Below are 24,685 nucleotides of genomic sequence, written 5' to 3' on the forward strand. Positions count from 1 at the left end.
CATAAATATCTTTCTAATAAATCATTTTGTCTTTTCTACCTGTCATTAACCATATGGTGTCCTACCTACTCTGGGGCACTGAGTAGGACAGGACTAGCTGGAGAGCACATACACGTCATTCAGAAGATAATGCGTATGGGGCAAAGCCAAAGCCAGGAACCATGTGCAGCTAGGTCTGGGGAGAGATGCAGCAGCTGCGCATGAGCTAACAGAGAGAGATGGAGCAGGCGGGGTGTGAGGGCAGGGCAAAGCACACTTACTTACAGGTCCAGAAAGCCCACATGCGCTGCTTTCGTGAAGTGCACAGCATGGCTATCATATATATCGAGGGAGTGTGGACACTTAGATATTTTTCACCCTCCACCTAGCTCCTGGATATCTGATGATGTTTACAACTTTTCTTCCTGCCTTCCTAATTGGTCTCAGCCTTTTGATACTCTCACTGTTCTCTGAATGACATTTCAAATACATTTCACTCAGTGCTGGTTTTACAATCAGACTTTTTTTTTTATAATGATTTTTTATTATATTATGTTAGTCACCATACAGTACATCCCCAGTTTTCGATGTAAGGCTCGATGATTCATTAGTTGTGTATAACACCCAGTGAACCATGCAATATGCGCCCTCCTTACTACTCATCACCAGCCTATCCCATTCCCCCACCCCCCTCCACTCTGTAGCCCTCAGTTTGTTTCTCATAGTCCATAGTCCCTCATGTTTCATTCCCCCTTCTGATTACCCCCCTTTCTTTATCTCTTTCTTCCCCTACTGATCATTCTAGTTCTTATGTTCCATAGATGAGAGAAATCATATGATACTTGTCTTTCTCTGCTTGACTTATTTCACTTAGCATTACCTCCTCCAGTGCCGTCCATGTTGTAGCAAATGTTGAGAACTCGTTCTTTCTGATAGCTGAGTAATATTCCATTGTATATATGGACCACAACTTCTTAATCCAGTCATCTGTTGAAGGGCATCTCGGCTCCTTCCATGATTTAGCTATTGTGGACATTGCTGCTATGAACATTGGGGTGCATATGGCCCTTCTCTTCACTACGTCTGTATCTTTGGGGTAAACACCCAGTAGTGCAATGGCTGGATCATAGGGTAGCTCAATTTTTAACTTTCTAAGGGACCTCCACACTGTTTTCCAGAGTGGCTGTACCAACTTGCATTCCCACCAACAATGTAGGAGGGATCCCCTTTCTCCACATCCTCTCCAACATTTGTTGTTTCTTGCCTTGTCTATTTTTGCCATTCTAACTGGCGTAAGGTGGTATCTCAGTGTGGTTTTGATTTGAGTTTCCTTGATGGCTAATGATTTTGAACATTTTTTCATGTGTCTGTTAGCCATTTGTATGTCTTCATTGGAAAAGTGTCTGTTCATATCTTCTGCCCATTTTTTGATTTGTTTATTTGTTTCTCGTGTATTGAGTTTGAGAAGTTCTTTGTAGATCTTGGATACCAGTCCTTTATCTGTAGTGTCATTTGCAAATATCTTCTCCCATTCCGTGGGCTGCCTCTTAGTTTTTCCGACTGTTTCCTTGGCTGTGCAGAAACTTTTAATCTTGATGAAGTCCCATAAATTCATTGTATCTTTTGTTTCTCTTGCCTTTGGGGATGTGTCATGAAAAAGGTTGCTTTGGCCGATGTCGTAGAGGTTGCTGCCTGTGTTCTCCTCTAGAATTTTGATGGATTCCTGTCTCACATCGAGGTCTTTCAACCATTTGGAGTTTATTTTTGTGTATGGTGTGAGAGAGTGGTCAAGTTTCATTATTTTGCATGTAGCTGTCCAATTTTCCCAGCACCATTTATTGAAGAGACTGTCTTTTTCCCACCGGATGTTTTTTCCTGCTTTATCAAATATTAGTTGCCCAAAGAGCCGAGGGTCCATTTCTGGGCTCTCTATTCTGTTCCATTGGTCTGTGTGTCTGTTTTTGTGCCAGTACCATGCTGTCTTTGTGATCACAGCTTTGTAGTACAGCTCAAAATCTGGCATTGTGATGCCCCCAGCTTTGTTTTTCCTTTTCAACAGTTCCTTGGAGATTTGGGGTCTTTTCTGGTTCCATACAAATTTAAGGACTATTTGTTCCAGTTCTTTGAAAAATGTCATCGGTATTTTGATTGGGATAGCATTGAAAGTGTAGATTGCTCTGGGTAGCATGGACATTTTAACTTTTTAAATGCCTTCAAAGGCTCTCTAATTAGGTAGAGGTTAAGTCTTAAATCTTTGCAAGTCTTGCAAGGGAGTCTAAGATTCGCCCTTGACTTCATTTCCAGCATGCTTTTCTCAAATCATTTTTGGAACTACCCTGAGCAACATTAAACACCTTTCAGTGCCTCTGCTGTACTGTATTTTCTCTACGTTTTTGTCATTTCCACCCTTTCTCTCTGCAATGCTGTTATCATCCTACGAACCTTGCTGGGATCAACTCTTCTAAAAGAAAGCCATACCCCATTCTCCCCGGGTCCCACCCCAACTAGGTTAGGTTCACTCTTCTGAGTTCTCATTCCTCATTCTATAATCTAATCTATTCTCTAGCCATATTGTACATTATTTGAGGACAAAGATTATATTCTGCTACCTATTTATCATCTATTATTATTTGTATTTCTATTGCCTTGCACAGTGTGTAATGCACAAAAGGCACTCAATATATGTTGGTAAATGGTAATTAAATATCCTTAAAATTTTTCTATTTAGTTAGGTCTTCAGGGAATAGCAAGTTAAGTTTTTGGAAGGCAGGGATGAGTCTTCATTGCATTTTTCCTTCTTATAGAACTTAACAGGACTTCATGCGTAAAAATTACTAAATAAATAAAAATATTAAGTGTAATGCTAGAATACGACAGCTATTAGAGTATAGGCTTCAGTGGCAGAAATCTGAGTTCAAATCCTTTTCTTCAATCTTTGGAAGATGAATCAGAGCCACAAATCCTCCATAGAATAATCTCTATCTCTTTCTTCCATATAGGCTTCATTTTTCTTCTTTACTTCTACTTAGCTAAATGCTTTTTTCTGTTTCACTGCTTTTTGTTTTTGCTTTTGTTTTCATCACTTGTCTCCCCTTTCTCTCTCTTCCTCTGAGTACATGTGCAGATTCACATGTGCACCATGTGTGTTTGGGAGTACGTTAAGTGTGGGTGGTTTGCCAACCACAAGACCCTGTGAGTGTAACAGAAAAGCTATAAGCCAAAACTAAGAGTGAATACAAATGCAGACCAACAATGCAAACATAAATAAAACCATGCAAAGCATAAGAGCTGCACAGAGACAACACTAAGATTGTTATAATTTAACTTTTTCTTCTTTTAACCTTTGCACATTCTTATTGTCCTATTTTATTCTTTGCAGTTTCCTCTGCTCCCCCTCTCTGCTTTTTCACCAAGGAGGAGGAAAAAAGGAAAATGTGAAGAGCAACTTTCTTTAAAGAAGAAATACACTAAAGCCTTTTAACCTTAGAGGGAAATTCATTATTTAAATTGGGAACTACATGGACTCCCAATACCCTGTCTGCTCTTCAGCCAGTCACCTTATAGGTGAGACCACTATGATTACCCCTGCTCATTTACAGAGAGCGGCTACCATGGTCCTCATTCTGGGAAAGTCCTGTGAGGAAGCCAACCTCTACAGTAGCCAAGGAAACCTCTACCAGTTGCATATACTGTAGATTTTAATCACCTGGTAGTAAATGTGACCAACTGGCCAGGAAACACCAAGTGCTTGAGAAAAACCAGTGGTATTAAAGAAAGAATCAATATTTTAAAAAATGGCACAGCACATAATCACCTAGGCTATTATTTCCTACCCTGAGTTGAAACTGAATAGTTTGATCTAAAAGCAGATTTCACATTCTAGGGAAAAATAACCACAACAGTTCAGTCAATCCCTTTTCTCTTAGGACTCCTCTGATGATTCTGATTATCAACTTAATTCCAACCAAGCCCCCAGACAAGGTGTCAGCTTCTTGGGGCACTTAATTGCATTCATAAGAGTTTATGAGCAAGGGGAATTTTCAGCCTAATGCCAAGTAATTGACAACTAAATTTTTTTCCTGGTTTCAACCCAAATATTTATTCTTAACATGGCAAAAGTTTAGGATCTGTAGTATTTCCATAGCTTCCAATTATCTCCATTGCTGCAGGACACGGACCATATATAAGTCTCATGTGGTAATCACTAACATTTATCTTTGTTATTGTCACCTGGTATCTTCCTCAATGTCAAAAGAGTCTTAGAAAATGAAGCTCTGCAGTTTTACTGGCCCAACAACAGAGGTCTTACTGAAGAAACCCTATCTCTGTATGACAGAGAATGGGCAGCAGAAACATCTCTGACAGCTGTTGCATGATGGGGTACGATAAAGGTCATTTCCTGCAAATGTTAGGGGTTTTTAAGAATCCCACAGGCACTGGAGAAATAATTGGACTCAAGCAATCAATCATACTTGAAGCATGTGAAGTATATCTAAGGACCAAAGGTCAGGATTTAATGCCCAACTAATATTTGATAAAGCAGGAAAAAACATCCGGTGGGAAAAAGACAGTCTCTTCAATAAATGGTGCTGGGAAAATTGGACAGCTACATGCAAAAGAATGAAACTTGACCACTATCTCACACCATACACAAAAATAAACTCCAAATGGATGAAAGACCTCGATGTGAGACAGGAATCCATCAAAATTCTAGAGGAGAACATAGGCAGCAACCTCTACGACATCGGCCAAAGCAACCTTTTTCATGACACATCCCCAAAGGCAAGAGAAACAAAAGATACAATGAATTTATGGGACTTCATCAAGATTAAAAGTTTCTGCACATCCAAGGAAACAGTCAGAAAAACTAAGAGGCAGCCCACGGAATGGGAGAAGATATTTGCAAATGACACTACAGATAAAGGACTGGTATCCAAGATCTACAAAGAACTTCTCAAACTCAATACACGAGAAACAAATAAACAAATCAAAAAATGGGCAGAAGATATGAACAGACACTTTTCCAATGAAGACATACAAATGGCTAACAGACACATGAAAAAATGTTCAAAATCATTAGCCATCAAGGAAATTCAAATCAAAACCACACTGAGATACCACCTTACGCCAGTTAGAATGGCAAAAATAGACAAGGCAAGAAACAACAAATGTTGGAGAGGATGTGGAGAAAGGGGATCCCTCCTACATTGTTGGTGGGAATGCAAGTTGGTACAGCCACTCTGGAAAACCGTGTGGAGGTCCCTTAAAAAGTTAAAAATTGAGCTACCCTATGATCCAGCCATTGCACTACTGGGTGTTTACCCCAAAGATACAGACGTAGTGAAGAGAAGGGCCATATGCACCCCAATGTTCATAGCAGCAATGTCCACAATAGCTAAATCGTGGAAGGAGCCGAGATGCCCTGCAACAGATGACTGGATTAAGAAGTTGTGGTCCATATATACAATGGAATATTACTCAGCAATCAGAAAGAATGAGTTCTCAACATTTGCTACAACATGGACGGCACTGGAGGAGATAATGCTTAGTGAAATAAGTCAAGCAGAGAAAGACAACTATCATATGATTTCTCTCATCTATGGAACATAAGAACTAGAATGATCAGTAGGGGAAGAAAGGGATAAAGAAAGGGGGGGTAATCAGAAGGGGGAATGAAACATGAGAGACTATGGACTATGAGAAACAAACTGAGGGCTACAGAGGGGAGGGGGGTGGGGGAATGGGATAGGCCGGTGATGGGTAGTAAGGAGGGCACATATTGCATGGTTCACTGGGTGTTATACACAACTAATGAATCATCGAGCCTTACATCGAAAACCGGGGATGTACTGTATGGTGACTAACATAATATAATAAAAAATCATTATTAATAAAAAAAAATAAAAAATAAATAAAATAAAAAAAAAAGGATTTAATGCCCAAATTCATCCAATTGTCTGGAAAAAAAAAAAAAGATTTAACTTCACAGAAGGTTATATGGAGGAATTTAATTGAAGTTAAATATAAATTAATTAAATATAGATTTTTTTCTTTCTTTGAAAATCTTTGTTGATAAGGACTAATATGATAAATTAGAATCTAAGTGATGTCCCTGAAACTTTATTATTCAAGTAATTAATAAAAGCATACTGAAGTTTTTAACTGATTTTTCTTAAGAAGTGTTACTTTTGTCATAAACTAAAAGTAATTTAATATATTGGTTTTAATTGACATTAATAATTTTAAGAATGAAATTTAAGAATAAACTATGGTTTAACATCCTAAGATGTTTAGCTGGAAATTTAATTTTAAATCACCTGGTTCTCTTCTAGATTCATATGTTATTAAATGCGGTTTTGCTTAAGCTATGATAGTGTTAGGAAAATAATGAAATTTAAAAACTGTAATCCTGTTCAAGACCTTAAATCTTTTTATTGAGTGTGACAGACTTCTAATTGTCCCTAAATACCCAATTCCCTCTTCTTTCTTTTAAATGCAACTTTTTATTTTGAAATATGTTGGCTTCCTGATGTTTCAAAATAGTAATGATCATTCTGGTATATTTTAAAGCAGCTTCACCCAATGATCATATCTTCCATAACCACAGTACATGGTCAAAAGCAGGAATCTCACATTGGTACAATACTCTTTTTTTTTTTTTTAATTTTTCTTTTCAGAGAGAGTGCACATGCACGAGTTGGGGGAGGGGCAGAGAGAGAGAGGGAGAGAGAGAGAATCTCAAGCAGGCTCCACCCCCAGAGTGGAGCCCAATGCGGGGCTTGATCTTATGACGCTGAGATCACGACCTCAGCCTAAATCAAGAGCGAGACACTTAACCAACTGAGCCACCCGGGTGCCCCAACATTGGCACAATACCCTTAACTTGCAAATATACTTTATATAGATTTTAAATGCACTCTTCTTTTGCTCTCTTTTATGTGTATAGTTCTTTGAAATTTTATACCAAGTGTAAATTTGTTGAAGCATCACCACATGGTACATATTACCATTAGGGTACAGAACGGCTCCATGGGCACAAAGACACTCCCTTATGTTACCCATTAACAGTTCTGTCCTCCTCCCAACCCTAACCTCCGGCAGCAACTGACTACTTATCACTATGATTTTGCCATTTCAAGAATGTTATAGAAACAGAATCATATCATATCCAATTTTTTCAGATTGGCTTTTGCACTCAGCATAAATCCTTGACATCCTTCTAAATCATTCTTTGTATCATTAGTTTGTTTCTTTGTATTTGTTGTATCACACTTTATTCACCAGTTGAATTTTGGGTGCTTTCCAGCTTTTGGCTACTATAAAGTGACTGAACATACTTTAGTTCGCTAGGATAGAAACCCAGGAGGGCAGGGCTGTATCGTGGTTGTTAACTTTAAGAAACAGCTGAGCTGCTTTCCAGAATGGCTATGACATTTTACGTTTTCATCAACAATGTTTGAGAAATCCAGTTGCCCTCTATCCTTGTCAACACTTGATACTGTATTTTTTAATTTTTTGCCGTTTTAATAGGTATGCAATGGTATCTTACTGTAGCTTTAGTTTGCATTTCCCTAATGACTAATGATGGTGAACATCTTTTCTCTCGTGTGTATTTGCCATCTCTATACCCTTTTGGGAGAAATATCTGTTAAAATGATTTGCCTATTTTCTGATTTTTTTTTTAATTGCTGAGATTAGAGAATTCTTTATATATTCTGGATAAAAATTGTTTCTCAGATATGTGATTTGATAATATGTGTCAATGACAAACTTGATACTCTAAATAGACCTTGATCCTCTTAATAGGGATCACACAACAGAGCAAAAGTTTTTAAGTTTGATGGTCTATATTATTTTATTTCTTTTATGGATTGTACCTTTGGTGTCATGTCTAAGAGCTCCTTGTCTAACCTAAGCAAAGGAAAAATTTTTCCTGTGATTTCTTCTAGAAGTTTTATAGCGTTTTTTTAAATGTCTCATTTAGATCTATGATCCATTTTGAGTTAATTTTTATATAAGATGTTAAGTTTAGGTTTGGTTCTAGAGAGTTCTGTTTGGATATTGATGGGAGAAGGACAAATTTCAGAAGGAAGAATACTGATGAGTGAAAAATGATGTCAGTGTGTACTGAACAAAGTTTCAAGATAGTGACAGAGGAATAAGGAAATTGGACAGTAGTCAAAATCAAACACACTAGAATACAGAAAGAAGAGTGAAGAGAATGACAGAGTTCTGAAAGAAAATGAAAAATTTAAGAGTAGGTTCAAAATATCAAAAAGCTTTCTAGTTCTTAGACTTGCCCACAGTTGGACTAGGCTATCTTGGTTGAGAGTTTATGAAGATGTTCCTATATATATTATCGATAATCTTGAATAATAGCATTCTGGCTATAAAACCTCTTACTTGCTCAAAAGAGTCATCCCGATGGTGAAATTTTAAATCTGTTAAGGAAGTTTATTATAACTTGAAAACAGCATAATAATTTAAGGTGTATTTCTATGCTTCTGAAATTCTTTTGTATGGCTTTTTGTTCAAGTGAGTATAACTCAAAAGCTAAAGAAGGACAACATTTTTCTGATATTCCGAAGATACTTAGTAGCATCAGAAAGGCAAAGGATAGCTTACAAAATAACAACAACTCTTAAAATTGGGCTAAAAGGCAATCTTAAACAATGAAATTTAACAGAGAGGCCATGAAGAAGTCACATTTAAGAGGAAGATAAAGCACCACGTAAAACTTGGAATTTGTTAAAATAACAACAAATAGAAAAATGAAGTAAATATTTCATTTCAATTTTAAGATTTCCCAAGACCCATTAGCAACATAGCAAGTGTAAATTGAGAACTGGTTTTTATGGGAAAAATGATAATAATTTCTACTTTCACTATCTTTTCCCTAAGTAGATTTACAATGATGTGTGTATTTCCATGAAGAGTTGCTTAATCCAATAAGCTTTCCATTGACATCCCATGTCAGATAGGAACACCACTGTATCACTTACTGATTTCACCAGTATTAGCTTTTTCCTAGAAACTAAAACCAGATGTTACTGAAATTTACACACATGTACATGCACACAGAGTCTATTAAAAATCAATTATTCATCTTTCTGCCTATAATTTTCAGAAGGAAGAAAAGAAAGATGTGCTCAAAGACAAACTATTATTTATCAGAAAAAGCATAAAGATAACTCTCAACCTGAATATTTCCAGTAAGTGTCTTGCTGAAAATTACTGAGGTGATTCTACAAAAATATCTTAGTTTTTAGAGCACATAGAAAGCCATTTCCACAAATTTGATTTTTTTTAGTTTTATCAAGATAATTGGCATACAGAACTGTATAAATTACATAATGACTTGACCCACATATATTACAAAATGATTAGCACATAAAGCTTAGTTAACATCAGCTCACATAGATACACAAAGAAAAGAAAAATGTTTTTATCCTTGTGATGGGGTCTTTTAGAATCTAGTCTTTTAGCAGCTTTCAAATATACCGTACAGCAGTATTAGCTATAGTCATCATGTTGTATATGTTACATTCCTCGTATTTATTTATCTTATAGCTGGAAGTTTGTTTCTTTTCATTAACTTCCTCCAATTCTCCTCATTCCAACCCCCCCATCCCCACCTCTGGTAACAGCAAATCTGATCTTTCTCTGTTTTGTTTTTTTTTTGTTGTTGTTGTTGTTGTTTTGCTGTTGTTTTAGATTCCACGAGTAAATGACATCATATAGTATTTGTCTTTCTCTGACTAATTTCACTTGGCATAATGCTCTCAATATTCACCTATGTTGCCACAAATGGCAGGATTTTCTTCTTTATGGCTGAATATTCCATGTGTGTGTGTGTGTGTGTGTACATTTTCCAGATTTTGCTCATCCATTCACCTCTGATGGACATTCCATTATTTCCATGTCTTGGCTGTTACAAACAACGCTGCAATGAACATGAAGCAGATATCGCTTCTACAGTGATGTCACTTCCTTCAGATGTATACCAACAACTGGGATTTCTGGATCACATGGTAGTTCTAGTTTTGATTTTCTGAGGACATCCATACTGTGTTCCAGTGCCTGCACCAGTTTACATTCCCACTAACAGTGCACAGAGGTTGCCTTCCTTCCACATCTTCACCAGCCTTTGTTACTCGTCTTTCTGATGATGGCCATTCTAACAAGTATGAGGAGAAGATAGTTCACTGTGGGTTTGATTTGCTTTTCCCCCATGAGGAGTGATGTTGAGCACCTTTGCATGTGTCTATGGCCATCTGAATGTCTTCTTTGGAAAAAAAGTCTATGTAGGTCTTTGGCCCTTTTTTAATTGGAGGATTTTTGTTATTATTGAATTGTATGAGTTCTTTATATACTTTGGATATAATTTGTAAATATTTTCCCCCATTCTGCAGCCGCCTTTTCATTTGGTTGATCATTTCTTTTGCTGTATGGAAACTTTTCATTTCTATTTATTTATTTTTAAATATTTATTTTAGAGAAAGAGAGAGCATGACCCCGAGTGCGGGAGGGGGTGGAGGGAGAGAGTCCTCAAGCAGACTCCCCACTGAGCATGGAGCAGATCCCAAGACCCTGAGATCATGACCCAAGCCGAAACTAAGAGCTGGCCGCTTAACCAACTGAGCCACCCAGGCACCCCAGTGTGGAAGCTTTTTAATTTGATGTAGTCCCACTTCCTTATTTTTTATTTTGTTGCTTATGCTTTTGCTACCATATCCAAAAAAAATCATTGCCAAGATCCATGTCCAGGAGCTTTTTTCCTGTTTTCTTCTAGCAGTTTTATGGTTTCAGATCTTAAAGTCTTTGATACATTTTGAGTTAGTTTGTGTGAGTGGTGTCCACAACTTTTTAATGTTCGTAATAAATTTGAACATACAACATATCATCCAAATTTATTAGACAGCTTGAAGTATAGTAGTCAAATATCTAGCATAGATTAGTTGAAATGGGTAGCTCTCTTAAGACTTTAAAATTTGTCCTTCTCATAGATCTGAACTCCTAAATGTGTAAAATGAAGCATTAATTAATGTTAGCAACACTTTTCAAAATACTATTTAAGTTCCAGAACAACCACAATGCTCAGAAATGGTCCCTTTCCAGGTTATTTCATGCTCTCTGTAAGATTTCTGGATTGGGTATGAGTTATGTCAAGTATGAGTTAATATTGATATTATTTCTGTCTTTTTCACAAACCAAGAGCACACTTCTAAAGTTGTCAATAGTATGAAAACAAATAAGCAAATTTTGGAATAGGTGACTTCCCTACATTAACTCAAGTTGACTTTGTTCTTCTGAATGATGATAAATACTATCTTGGAGTAGAATAACATGGAAATTCTGTAAACATGTTTAGTTGAAAGTATCCCAAAGATACACAATAATTCAATGGAAGATATAAAAGTAGATCTCAGAAACAGATTTTAGGTTCACTTCTATTTAATTATCTTAATTTTTCTAGTATAATTAAGATTCTGCCTTGACTATGTAAGTGGCTTATGAAAGAGTTATAAAAGTAATATGTAGGGACATTTGAAATATTTTCTTTTTGCTCACTTTGAAAAGATTTCCAGTTTGCTTCTAAATGCATATCAAATTTGAAAGGCCAAGTGATTTAAGGCAGGTATATCATTACTTTCCTCTATGGTTTGTTCAAGCAGGTAAAAAGTATGCAAGAATCTGAATGTTCCTTGCAACAGTAGCTTCAATTTTCATCAGCCAAGACCCAATTTGTGTCAGAGGGTAAAACTTGCCTGATTAGATCTGTTCAAAAAGCCATTAAACAACTTTCAATGTTCTTGCTCTCTCACATTTAGGACACTAAACTTTTACAGAGACAGGCTGTTTGAAGCCTTCCTAATTATTTCCATTATTATCCAAGAAGGATTACTGATGTTCAGCCTCCATTGGAATTCTCAAAAGTTCTCAGTGCAAATTATATGGCAATCTAAAATGCCTTTCTCTGGCTTTATGGCCTGATTATTATTTAGAGTCTCTCCAGCAGTGAACTTGAAGATCATGCAAATGTGCTCTTTGGGAAAGTCACTGTATAGCTGAATAATTTGTTTTGTAGGAAGCCAGCTCAAGTTTATCATCAACCACGAAAATTCTTTATCAATGCTTTTCTATAAAGTAGGCCTATTATTATACCAGTTCCACTTTAACTCTGACAGAAAGCTGATCGGGAATGCTATTATTAAGTCATAAATGCCTATTTTAAAATATGTTGCCTCATATTATTACACTGTATCGTTTCATTAATTCGTGTAATATTTCCTTTGGTTTTTAGTATCTTCTATGTCATAATCAAAACTAAAATAACTCTAAAAATGTAAAGTCTATAGCATAGATTTAAAGTCAAGAGTCCGTATGCGTCTACAACTTAATATGTATAAATACATACAAATTTAACTAGACAGAAGTGACCATGTTCACTCACTACATGCAATATTTACAATGCTGAATAACAACTGTATTTGCCAAGATATTCACAGTTCATAATATTGTGAGATAAAATGTAGCTATAAACATTAATCAATGGCATGTTTATTAAACCTATATTTCTTAGATCATAAGATATACTGATGAACAAATTTCACTGTGTAATAACAAGGAGCCTAGAGCCAAGTGGGAACAAAAATACCTAAGTAATTTTAATTTGTGAGATAAACTATCAGTATAGGGATTTATTCAGGATACCACTGGCACACCTTACACCCATTCAGGAAAGTTGTTAACAAGCGATATTCAAATAGGACCTAATTAGGCATGAGGTCCTAGAATAGAGAGAGTGTGCCAGTCAGGAGAAGACATGTCTACATGGACAGTAGGAATATGTTACAACAGAGGTTTAAAGTCATATTAAATCAGACTTAAAATGGAGTTTGGTCTTCATCTTGATGTTGAGATAGATCACTGAAGGAGAGTGATATAATCACATTTCAGTTTGGAAAGATCATCCTGGCTCAAGTATAACGAATGTTTTAGAGGGAATAATGGAATTAGACCAGTTCAGATAAGAAATGATACTGTCTTACCCTGTGGTAGTGATGGAAAAGAAAGAAAAAAAAAATAAAATAAACTTACTTCTCAACTTATTCTGTTATGACTATTGTTTTGTAATAGACTTTACAGATGTTACTTTTAAAATATTCTGTTAGTCTGAGGAGCCATTTATTTATAGATCTCCTTGTATTATTTGTAACAATATTGTATTTATTTTTTTAAAGGTTTTTTATTTTTATTTATTTGACAGAGAGAGAGAGACAGCCAGCGAGAGAGGGAACACAAGCAGGGGGAGTAGGAGAGGAAGAAGCAGGCTCCCAGCGGAGGAGCCTGATGTGGGGCTTGATCCCAGGACCCCAGGATCATGCCCTGAGCTGAAGGCAGGCACTCAACGACTGAGCCACCCAGGTGCCCCTGTATTTATCTCTTAAGCACAGATTCTCTACCCATCATCTCAAGTTCCCAGATTGTTTTATTAAAACATTTATCTTCAATCATCCAAATGTGACTAAACACTATCTGAAAAGTCCCATAGTATTCCATACCTGTGAACACATTTACATTTTTGTGCTGAAAGATACATGAAAACAAAGGCTTAGATATTTGATCTTACTGATTTGAAGAAATGATAACATGAAAAGACAGGTAAACGGAGGCTAAGAAAATGTAAAGTGTGTATTGTGGAAACAGACATGTTATCTGAAAAGTGAATTGTCTGAGGGAAATATAGATCTAAGAGGCATGCATGAAAAATGCAAAAGGAGAGAGACGTGATTGCATACAAATCTAAACTATTTTAACTAGTGCCTACTCATAAAAACACCATCATTTGAATCATATTATGGATTTATGATCTTCCGAAACTGAAATGTGATACCGCTCTCCTTCAGCGGTATGTCTCAGCATCACGACGAAGGCTATATATGTAGATACACACACATACACATTTATATACATACACAGATATATGTAAACTTATGATCTCATCGCTGTAACACTATATGTATATGATGAGACTGTTATTCTAGAAAGCAATAGAACACAGACATTTTAGTCAATTAGAAAAGAGAAAATGAGGTTCAGATACCAATTTCCGGGTTTCAGGCAAGACACATAACCTCTTTGGGCATCAATGTCCTTATCTGTAAAATGACAAAACATACCCTACTATGTATCTCTTGTGTAAATGTATAAAAAGGAGATGGTAGTTTTGAAAGTGGTTTTGGAAAACATGTGCAAGGGGTTCGGTAATGATTCACTGTAGGGAGTGACATTTCTGAAGGAGTCAGAAAGATAGGGGTAACAAAATTCATTCAAACTTAATAGGAAAAGTAGTATTTACTAACTGGCAGGCTTTTAAGATTACGGAAAGAACCAATTTTACATGAATACTATATCTATTCCTCTGAAAATGCTACAAAAATATAGGAATCCATAATGTTAGATATTTTCAAGTTTTGTAGTCAAAATAACTTCCTTAATATTTCTTACACATTTCTCATACACATATGCTTCACACATGCTCCCTATTTTTCAGACAAGGTCAATGTTTTCACTACAATTCATTTATATTGTTATTAGAACTATTTTCTAGGTCTGTTGATAAAATTTGGCCTCACACATTGATAACACATTTTTCTAATTACACTGTAATTTTCACTAGTAATTCTAGCTTTTTTGAGTATACAAATCATTTCAACTTATTATATCATTGCTTTAACACTTCATACACATCTTGAGACATTTAGGCCACAAAAGATTATATTTAATATTAAAAGGATCAAATGTAAATAATTCTCAATTACTTATCCAAAGTGAAAACTTGAATAACGTGTATAGTCTAAATGTGCAAATAATCAGAAGATACAGATTTTTTACCCTCCTGCTACCGAATGTTTCCCTGAGTTGCTGTCAGAGACAATGTTTACAGTGTTGTGCTTTAATTCCTACTCTCTTGTCAAGACACCAATTGAAAGCAGAATGCTAAGAACTCAATGAGAACTAAGAGTGATAAATGAAGTGCCAGCATAATTTGGAAATTGGAAAATGTGCCCTTGAAAACATATTAGTTCGCTCAGTTTGTAACGTGTAACAGCAGTATTGGTTTTCTCTCTTCACTGCTAGGTCAAGACACTGATGGAAGTAGGAGTCGGCCGAGCCAGAAACAGATCTTCAGCTGGGGTCCAGTAAAGAGTGTGGGAAGGCTTCCCCGAGGCTGGCAAATATCTCGCCCCAGTGGCTAACACCCCTTGCTCTGTCATTCTGCCTGAGATTTCACCCAAAATGACATTCGCTTATGTGGTTAAGCTCAAGTATTTCCAGGAAGCTTAAGCAAGCTACGGTAGCCATTCCAACTTCCAGAAAGTCTCCCTCTTTGCTGTGATTGACCAAAAAAAAAAAAAAAAAAAAAAAAAAAAAAAAAAAGAGGTAATTTTTGGTGGAAAGCAGAAATGAATTTGGAGCACTGGGATATTTTTCAGAGAAGAGAGGCCTGGTAAATTTTAGTAGCCAACAGGAAACATGAAACATAGAAGTCAGGGGAGAATGAAAAAGGTGATACCAGGACATAAATAAACACAGAAATGGGCAGAGGAATAAAATAAATAAATAAATAAATAAATAAATAAATAAATAAATAACAACAACAACAACAAGAACAATTATAATAACAACTCTCGTGTCTTAAACTTTGCCCAGAGCAGTCCCAAAATATTCTATGTGGAGAAAGTGTAGGAACATGTCCAATGTGTAACTAAGATCAGTGCTCCCCTTGTGCGATGCCATGATCTTGCCTGGCTCGTGGCCTAAACAACTGGGTGAATCCTGAAATCTGCTCCACTCAGGAGAAAAGCTGGAGTGGCACATCGAATGTGCACATCTTCACAGCCTGGAACCTCAGGGTGGTTCCAGAACACTTTTCTCCTTTGCTTCCACGTTGGTCCAGTTATGTAGTTCTATCAATACAGATAACAGAATGTACTCAGAGAATCAGATGAGCATGGACTCTCCACCAGGAAGGTAAGTCAACGTAACACAAAAACAGATATGGCTGTCAGAGTGGAACACGTGTCTTTTCCTAGCTGGGTATTTTGTCTCTCACAACACAACCTTGCAGACTATCAAGGATATAACAATTTTTGAAAGGGTCATGTTAGGAAAAGAAAATTATACACAGATGCAGCATTTTCCAATCTCTGTGCCATAGATAAGGTAGCTCTGAGAGTAACCAGGAAGGGGCTCGAATAGCGTGAGCCACTGGATCACTGTCACACACACTATAAGAAGCATGTCCTTTTACAGTAGGCTGTCTTACAAAAATGTCCATTTTCCGGGAGTGGCATAGTACCAACAAAAGATGTTTTTGTTCTCCATTCCCACACTGTTTAAGAAAAGGCGAAAAAACATGGGTTACTTAAATTATAGCACATCCATAGCACACCATGGAATACAAACAAGGACGAAAACATCCTTGAGGGGGCTTAACTAAAATATGTGTGCCAACAATGCTGCCATGCCTGTACAATAAGCACATAAAAATACCAAAACTAATTTATTAAATTAAAACACACAGAACTGTACACAGTACAGAACTTTTGCCAAAGTTCAAGGGTAACACACGTGAAGAGTTAACACCTTCCAGAGAGTCTTTCAGTAAATCCTGAAAATTCCTATCCTCAAGTCCCCTGCCTTTGAGAGTGCTTACTTCTAACTTCTGCCTTAGAATCTCCAGCCACCATTAGCACAATCTCTTCCTTACTAGCGAGGTTAGACCTTCCCTGACACAAATCCCTCTTGTCTTTAGGATGTAACACTAGGTCTGCATTATCAGTCTAGAAGGACCCTCTGGTGGCAGTTGTGGTGCAGGCTCCTAGTGGGTCATTTTGTGGTTATCTCTGGTCCTTCGCGTACCTCCAAATAATATTAGCCGTGAGGCGATGGGTTTGACACTGCTAATTTCACAGAAGCATCTAAGGCATGAAAGGCTTCTCTTTGAGTATAAGGGTAAGTTACAGACCTTTATCTTTTATTTATTGGTAACGGTTGAATCAGATGTACGTGCATATATATTTACACACACACACACACACACACACACACACACACACACTCCTCTATGTCCCAAAGATTAACGCTGAGCCTTATCTTATCCTGAAGTCTCCAAACTGCTTACTGAAATCAGGCAGATGAGATGAGAAGAGATGAGAAGGGGAGGGGAGGGGAAAGAGAGGACAGGAGAGAGTGGAAAGGGAGAGAAGAGAAAGAGGAGAGGAGAGGAGAGAAAGAACACCACAAATCTCAGTGGAACAGGCCATGCGTAAGAAGCAAGCTATGTGGTGAGAATGAAGAAGTGAGCACTAAAATTCCATCAAGAAACGACTCTTCAGCTCCACTGCCTGCCGCCACATGGGAACGAGGACCAGGTTTCCAGAGCTTCCAGTTCTTACACAGAAGCCAGGAATCCTCATGTACAATTTCTTATATGTTGACTTAAAATAGTTAAGTCTTGTGCAGACCAAACAAAAAATTTCCGTGAGAAGGATTTAGTCAATGAGCAGTGAGCGTGACCCTCAGTCTAAACAAATAAGAAGATAGGGAAACATCTGCCTAACTTCTTGATCACTGGCCGTTATTTCTCAACACCCGAGTTAGTACTTCTGGATTCTAGAGCATTGTTTCTTCCCCTTCTTCAATCAGACACTTTCAAATCATGCTGCCTCCCCTACACACACACCCCAACACACAAAGTGAGACTAAGAAAGGAGTCTACTGCTGAGCCAGGAACATATCTCTAAAAGTTACCCTATCCCAGTTACAAAGAACCCTGGAGGAAACTTCCTCCACCTGACCTGTTCGGACTTTTTATCTTATCCAAGACCCATTTCCCTGCCAGGCTCACTGGGGAAGTAGAAGGAGGATTCCTCTATTAAGTGTGTACTAAAACTATTGTCTCCTCCCTCGATCTACTCTTTCGATATGAGTTCAAGCTCTCATCACTTCTCATCCGGCCCACTTGTCAATTTACATGAAGTTCATCGCCGCCCTCTAATCCAAACTTCCCACTGTTGACAATATCCTTGCTTATGCCTTAGACACCATCAAAGACACACCAAAGTCACTCTGCATTGCCTTGGACTTTCTTATGGTTACCAACTGTGACCACAGGCTCTCATGTACGTTCTGTCCTCCTATTATACTCATCCCCAGACTTAAATCCCCCTTAACACTGATCCTTGAAATTGGTGTTTCAATCAAAATCCATTCAACCACAGTCAGGATTATTTAAATTGAAAATAATGTAATAATGACAATTTAGTGAAACATGTTAGAATCAGAGACTTGATTTAAGACAGAAGGTAAGATTTTTAAAATGAGAGATTACTCAACATTCTTCAAGCCACATTTCTTTATTTTTTATTCTCATTCACATAGGATTGATGTTATACCTAAGATAGTTGTAAAGATTAGAACTTAGAAGGAGGAATATATGCATGTATTCTTTTAGGAGTTATCTTCTGAAACCTTTGACTATCACCAATATTGAAGATAAAGAAATGTTTTGACAGGCTCTTGGATTTCTCATGTTGTATTTCTATCAAGAATTATGCTTAACTTGTATGCTCATGCTACAAGTTAACTGCCTTTTCAACATTCTTTACAGTCTTCTGCATGACAAAAGATACCATAAAGGAAATCAAAGACAAGCAAATTAATAAGGAAATGACAAAACAGTAAATAAGGTTAAATGGATAAAGATACAAATAGCAAATTCACAGAAAAACCTATACAATGGGACACAAAATTATGAAAAAATCCTTATGAAAACATGTGCAGTCCCATTAATAATCAGGATTGTACCATAAAACAGCAATGGGATTTTTTTAAAAAATCAACTAAATATTATTTATTGTTGGATAATTTTAAGTGTAAGTGAGAGTATAAAGAAATGGACATTCCTAAACTGGGGATGAAAATGCAAATTGGTATACAACCTGTTTGGAAGGAAAATTAATTAGGGAAATTAAATATGCACATACTTCGTGATGCAAGATTCCATTTGCCAGCATGTACACCAGAGAAAAGTGTGTTACATCTTCAAATAGGCAGACACTGAGTGCTCTGCATGGCTGTCTGTAGGAGGATAGTGCATTTAGAAAAAAATGGGACAGAAACAGATAGGGAGTGATAATTTCAAAAATCCAGATACAAACTATGGGTGATTTGCTGCCATTTATGTCACCAATATTTAGTGGAAGAACAAAGACTTAGGCTCACCTTAGAAACCATGAAATGTATATAAATATCAATCTTAAAGCTTTGGGAATATTTATCGATCTTTATAATTTATAGGTAATGGGCACTGGATGCTTGATCATCTGATGATGTTAGTTCATCAGATTCTCAAACAGTTCATGACTCAGAAGATGAACAACGTTTTTACAGTTAATAAAAAAGGATTACTGAATCTATTATATATATTTTGATTTTAGGATTTAAAATGCTTTTTGTACTTCTCACAGTCAACACCGAGGTCTATGATACAAAATACATTGATAATAATATTTACAATATAGGATTGTTATAGGGGTTTCTTGAGGTAATGTATGTAAGTACCCTACGGATATGCGAACCGCAAGGCTGGTCTGTGGGAGGGACTCATTATGTTGGTCAGTCATGCTAGTATTCCACTGACTCAGCAACTCTCTCTAAAATAACGGTATTTATGAATTCAAGACATACCTTTCATGAATAGCAAGAACTTGCTCTATGACAAAAATAAACATAACAATTTTGTTTCTGTTGAACACCAAGCCAACTCTTTCCTTTCAAACCATGTTTACAAGGGAAATACTCATAAAGCTGAGATGGCTGGTGGTTCTAGGGATCACCTAGAAAATGGATTGTCAGAGATTGATTAGACACTGACTGGAGACACCAAGTAAGACAACAGTAACAAAGTAAGCAAGCTATCTGTGATTCAGAAACTGATAATCAAAAGTGCAGTGATCAGCTACTATTACAGCAACCAAGTGATTTCCTCCAGTTCGGGCTTTATTTCTGATATAGCGTCATATGTTATCAATGAAAAAAATAATAACTAAATCTCCCTTCTCCTAATTTCCAGTTCCCTTCAAGGGAAACAATAATTTTATCGCCCCATTGCTAAAATGAAGTTGCATTAAATACATCTGCTCTCTAAACTTTCTGATGTGGTACTGTAAAACTAGTTAGGCTTCCACTGTAAGACTGAATGAAATCAGTGGCCGTAATTAGGACCCAACTTACGTCATAACAGTACCTGAAAGGGGGGGGGGGAGTTTTTATCTCAGTGTTCCTGCTTTTCCATTCTTGGAAGCCGGTTTGGATGGATCCCAATGCCCTATAAGTCCTCCTGCGTTTGACTATTATCGGTCTCCTCCCCAGGAATCATTCTGCCCAAACCAAAACTCCACTCAATAGATAAATGCTACCAATCACGGAAAGGGAAAATTGAAAACTTGTAAGTATTCCCCAATATTAATGTGCCTGAACAATCATATTTAATTGGTTCTCAGGCTATTATTTGTTCTGTCTACCCAAAGAAAGTTCTATTGTAGTTATTTCAATGATAAACTTGCTTCTTCTCAAAAAGTTTTATTATTCTGAGAAATTGCTTGAAAATAGCAGAAGTTGTAGTGGGGTAGTGAAGGCCTGATAATACATTCTAAAGGTTTTTTTAATAGTGTAATTTATGTTAAAACTTGTCCTAATACATTGCAAGATCACTTAGATATTTTATTTTAAATACTGTATGTAGCTTTCTCACAGCTCTAGTGCCATTTCCAGTAAAATGAGATTTTCATGAAAGACATTAAAAATCATGTTGCACTTAAATGGTGATATTGTTTCAATCTTTCATCAGGCGAGGTCATTTTCGTTCAGAAATTTGACATTCATCTAGAACATTCTGTATCTAAGAAAAATGAAATGCCTACAGTTGCTTCAATTTCCAGACTTAACTACTTTTACATAAGAGTCGAGTTCCTCTTCAGCCCACTAAGGTACTCACACATCTTCCTTTATTCTTTAAGGCCAACCTGTCCTGAAACAGCTCCCCTGGAAATCTGACATAGTTACAGAAAAAAGCCATAAAATGTCTTATTAAGGGATTTAACCTCGCAATCATTAACATGTAGATATGTATTTCACTTGGGTATAGAAATTAACCTACTATGCTTTATTTATTTTTAAATTTTATACATTGATAGCCCTTGTACATTAATACCCATAATCTGGGATTCAGGGGAGCTAATAAACACACATTTCCTCCTGTTCCTTTTCTTCCTCCTCCTCACTCATTAGTTTTCTTCTCTAAGAATACACATTAAGAAGTTAAATGCTAAAAACTGAAATTCAACAGGAGACTTTTGCATGTTTGCAAAGACCTCTGATGTTTCTAGTTAAACACATACCTTATCTCCTTACTCTCACCTAATTTCTTTTTTTTTTATTTTTTTTATTATATGTTAGTCACCATACAATACATCATTAGTTTTTGACGTAGTGTTCCATGATTCATTGTTTGCGTGTAACGCCCAGTGCTCCATGCAATATGTGGCCTCCTTAATACTATGCTTTTTTTAATACAAAAGGAGGCAGTCTGGAGAGATTTGAAGGAAACACAAAGGCACAATTAAATTATTAACAGTTCTTGATAGATACAGAAAGAGAAGCAGGTACAGTTAAACTTTCATCTGATACAGGCTGGGATGAGGATATCTGTGCCTAGAGGCAAAAGTAAGGAAATAGGAAAATGTACCGATTTTGCTGATGATGTATCCTAAATACATGCTTTATTTTGGTTTCCTTCTGAAAAAATTTACTTTTCCTATAATTTACACTTGTATTCCTTGTTTGATTACAAAACAATTTTACATAAGTTATGTCTTTGGACTTTTACAGTATTGTATGTTAGAGCAAGTTTTGGCTATTTAACAATGAGGAAATGGAACTTAAGTGACCTCCCATAGGTATATATGTAATAAGTTGAAGAGCAGGGTCATATACCCTATGTCTTGTGTTTCACTAAGTTTTTTAGGCATCATGTTATTGTCTTAGGGGAAAAAAAACCTGCTTTATGAGCCTATAAAGAACATTTTGACACCCTTTGATTTATAAGATTTGTTAGTATGGGCATGCATCAGATTTTCTTTAGTGCACAACAAAATAAATTTAGAAGAGTAAGAATAATTCAAATTCCTAAAGACAACATTGAGTAAATATTTTTAAAAATCAAAATACTATCAAAGTTAACACACACACGCACCCACACACATACGCACACAGCACAAATTTCAAGATACACAGCACAAGAATTTAAAGTCTATCTCCCTTCTGTCTCTTGCTGCCAGAAGTATCCCAGCCAAACAATTATATCTCCCAAGCGAAGATATTGAAGCATGATTTCTTTTTGCTTCCCTGCCCTTTATTTTTAACACAATGATTCTGTCCTACAAATTAGTTTCAACTTTTATCACTTAGCTCCATGGACAAGTGTGCTTGCACGCACACACACACACCTGGGGACGCACACACTCTTCGTTCCGTATCAGCACAGGATCTTCCTTATTTTAATGGCTATAGAAATGTGTTATAATTTATTTGACCAGTTGGACATTTAAGTTATTTCCAAATAAATCTTGCACAGATGTCATTTAGATAGCATGTATGTCACTGGATAAATTCCTAGAAGGGGAATTATTAAGCAAAATGAATTATACATTTCAATTTTGAGAAATATTGCCAAACTGCCTGTTGTATTGTATTAATCTATATTTCCACCAGCAATGCATGAGAATGCATGCTTTCCTGACACCCCATTGACACATTGTGTCAGTAATTTTTTTTTTTTAAACTATAGGAATAGGATAGGATGGGGCGCCTGGGTGGCACAGCGGTTAAGCGTCTGCCTTCGGCTCAGGGCGTGATCCCGGCGTTCTGGGATCGAGCCCCACATCAGGCTCCTTGGCTATGAGCCTGCTTCTTCCTCTCCCACTCCCCCTGCTTGTGTTCCCTCTCTCGCTGGCTGTCTCTATCTCTGTCGAATAAATAAATAAAATCTTTAAAAAAAAAAAAAAGGAATAGGATAGGTATGTTACATAGCTGAGTTTCAATTTGTATAAGTGAGGATGAGATTTTTCCCCACATGCATGTCATCTTCCCAATCCTTCATTGGACATTGGTCTTTTCCCAACTGATTCACATGGATGCTGGACATGTTAAGAATATGAATTACTTAACTGTTAAAGGAATTATAATTTTTTCCAGTTTTATCTTTTGTTTATAGAAGTTTATATGCAGTTTTACTTTAATGTAATTAAACACAGCTATTTATATATTTTTGAGCTTTTTGTCATTTTAAAAAAGCTTTCTCCAATCCAACACCATAGCATTTGAGTTGAGCTTTGCCTTGATAAGTTAACTAGTGGTATGTTTTATATAAAATGTATCATGCAGATGAAGGAATTATCCTATTGGAAAAAAATATCTCTTATTTAAATTTTGGAGTTTGAGATAGTCAACATTTTGCTTTTTGCATGGTTAATATTCAAATGCACAGGCATCGGAAAACAGGCCTAATTGTTTCTAAAGCTATTTCTGGTTCTAAATGATAAAACCACATCTTTGACACAAACAAAGATGCTTTGTTCTCATTTTCAGTAGAAACTGACAGCCTCCAAGTCATCTAGTAGTTACCCTAAAGGATCCAACTATAATTAAGATGTAGGAGATGTAGTTTACATCCCTTTGACCAGAATTAGAATTGTATTTGTCAAAATATTTTTCTTATGTTTATTCTAGCTGAAACTAGAAGCTACTTCTCATGAAGTAGATGGTGTAAAAGCATTTGTGGTTTTGTATCTTTACTGAGATTTTACAGTTTTCTGGTGATATTTCTATCTGTGGACTCAAAGCCTCATAATTAATCATATATGTTGAAAACGCCTTACGTATGTTCTTCATGACATGAAACTGTATTTTTTGAGTGACTTAAATGGGAGTATCTACACATAAACCTATTGCTCTTTTTATATTGATATATACATTTAGTCCAAAAAGTATACAAGTATACTGTTGGATAACAGTAATATTTTGAAGGGATATTCTATAGATTCATGGCTTTGTTCTTTTGTGAGAAAAGATTTTCCCTTTTTAAAAAAGAAAACTATACTCACATTTCTCGGTAAGGCAATTCTGTGTAGTTAAATCAGAGAAAGAACGTTTTGTAAGGTTTAGAGAACTCTTTCAGGAGAAACTACAACATAGACTTGCAGTTAGTATACGTGAGTTAGTATAAGTGAAGTAATTATTTAAAGTCCAAGGACTTCATGTGAATCTCCAGAGCAAGTCAAAGCATACCAAGAATTCTCAACATAAAAGAGAGGAGTTGGGTTTGTACATGAATAAGATAATCAGATTTTAAAATTCCAATGTAGTTATCTAAACAGTCCGCCCGTACCAATTGTAAATTGTATTCACTTACTTAAAATGTGTAATTCTACCCAAAAGTTCATTTGTCCCTATAATTTACTTAAATGATGTACTTTTAACCAAGATTTCAATTTCATTGATGTCCCTATAATAACGTGGAAAGTAAAATGGAAAATTCGAACATTTATCCCACATGGAGCAATATGGAAGACTCTAA

This window comes from Ursus arctos, unplaced genomic scaffold (assembly GCF_023065955.2).
Source record: "Ursus arctos isolate Adak ecotype North America unplaced genomic scaffold, UrsArc2.0 scaffold_11, whole genome shotgun sequence".
NCBI classification, from domain to species: domain Eukaryota; kingdom Metazoa; phylum Chordata; class Mammalia; order Carnivora; family Ursidae; genus Ursus; species Ursus arctos.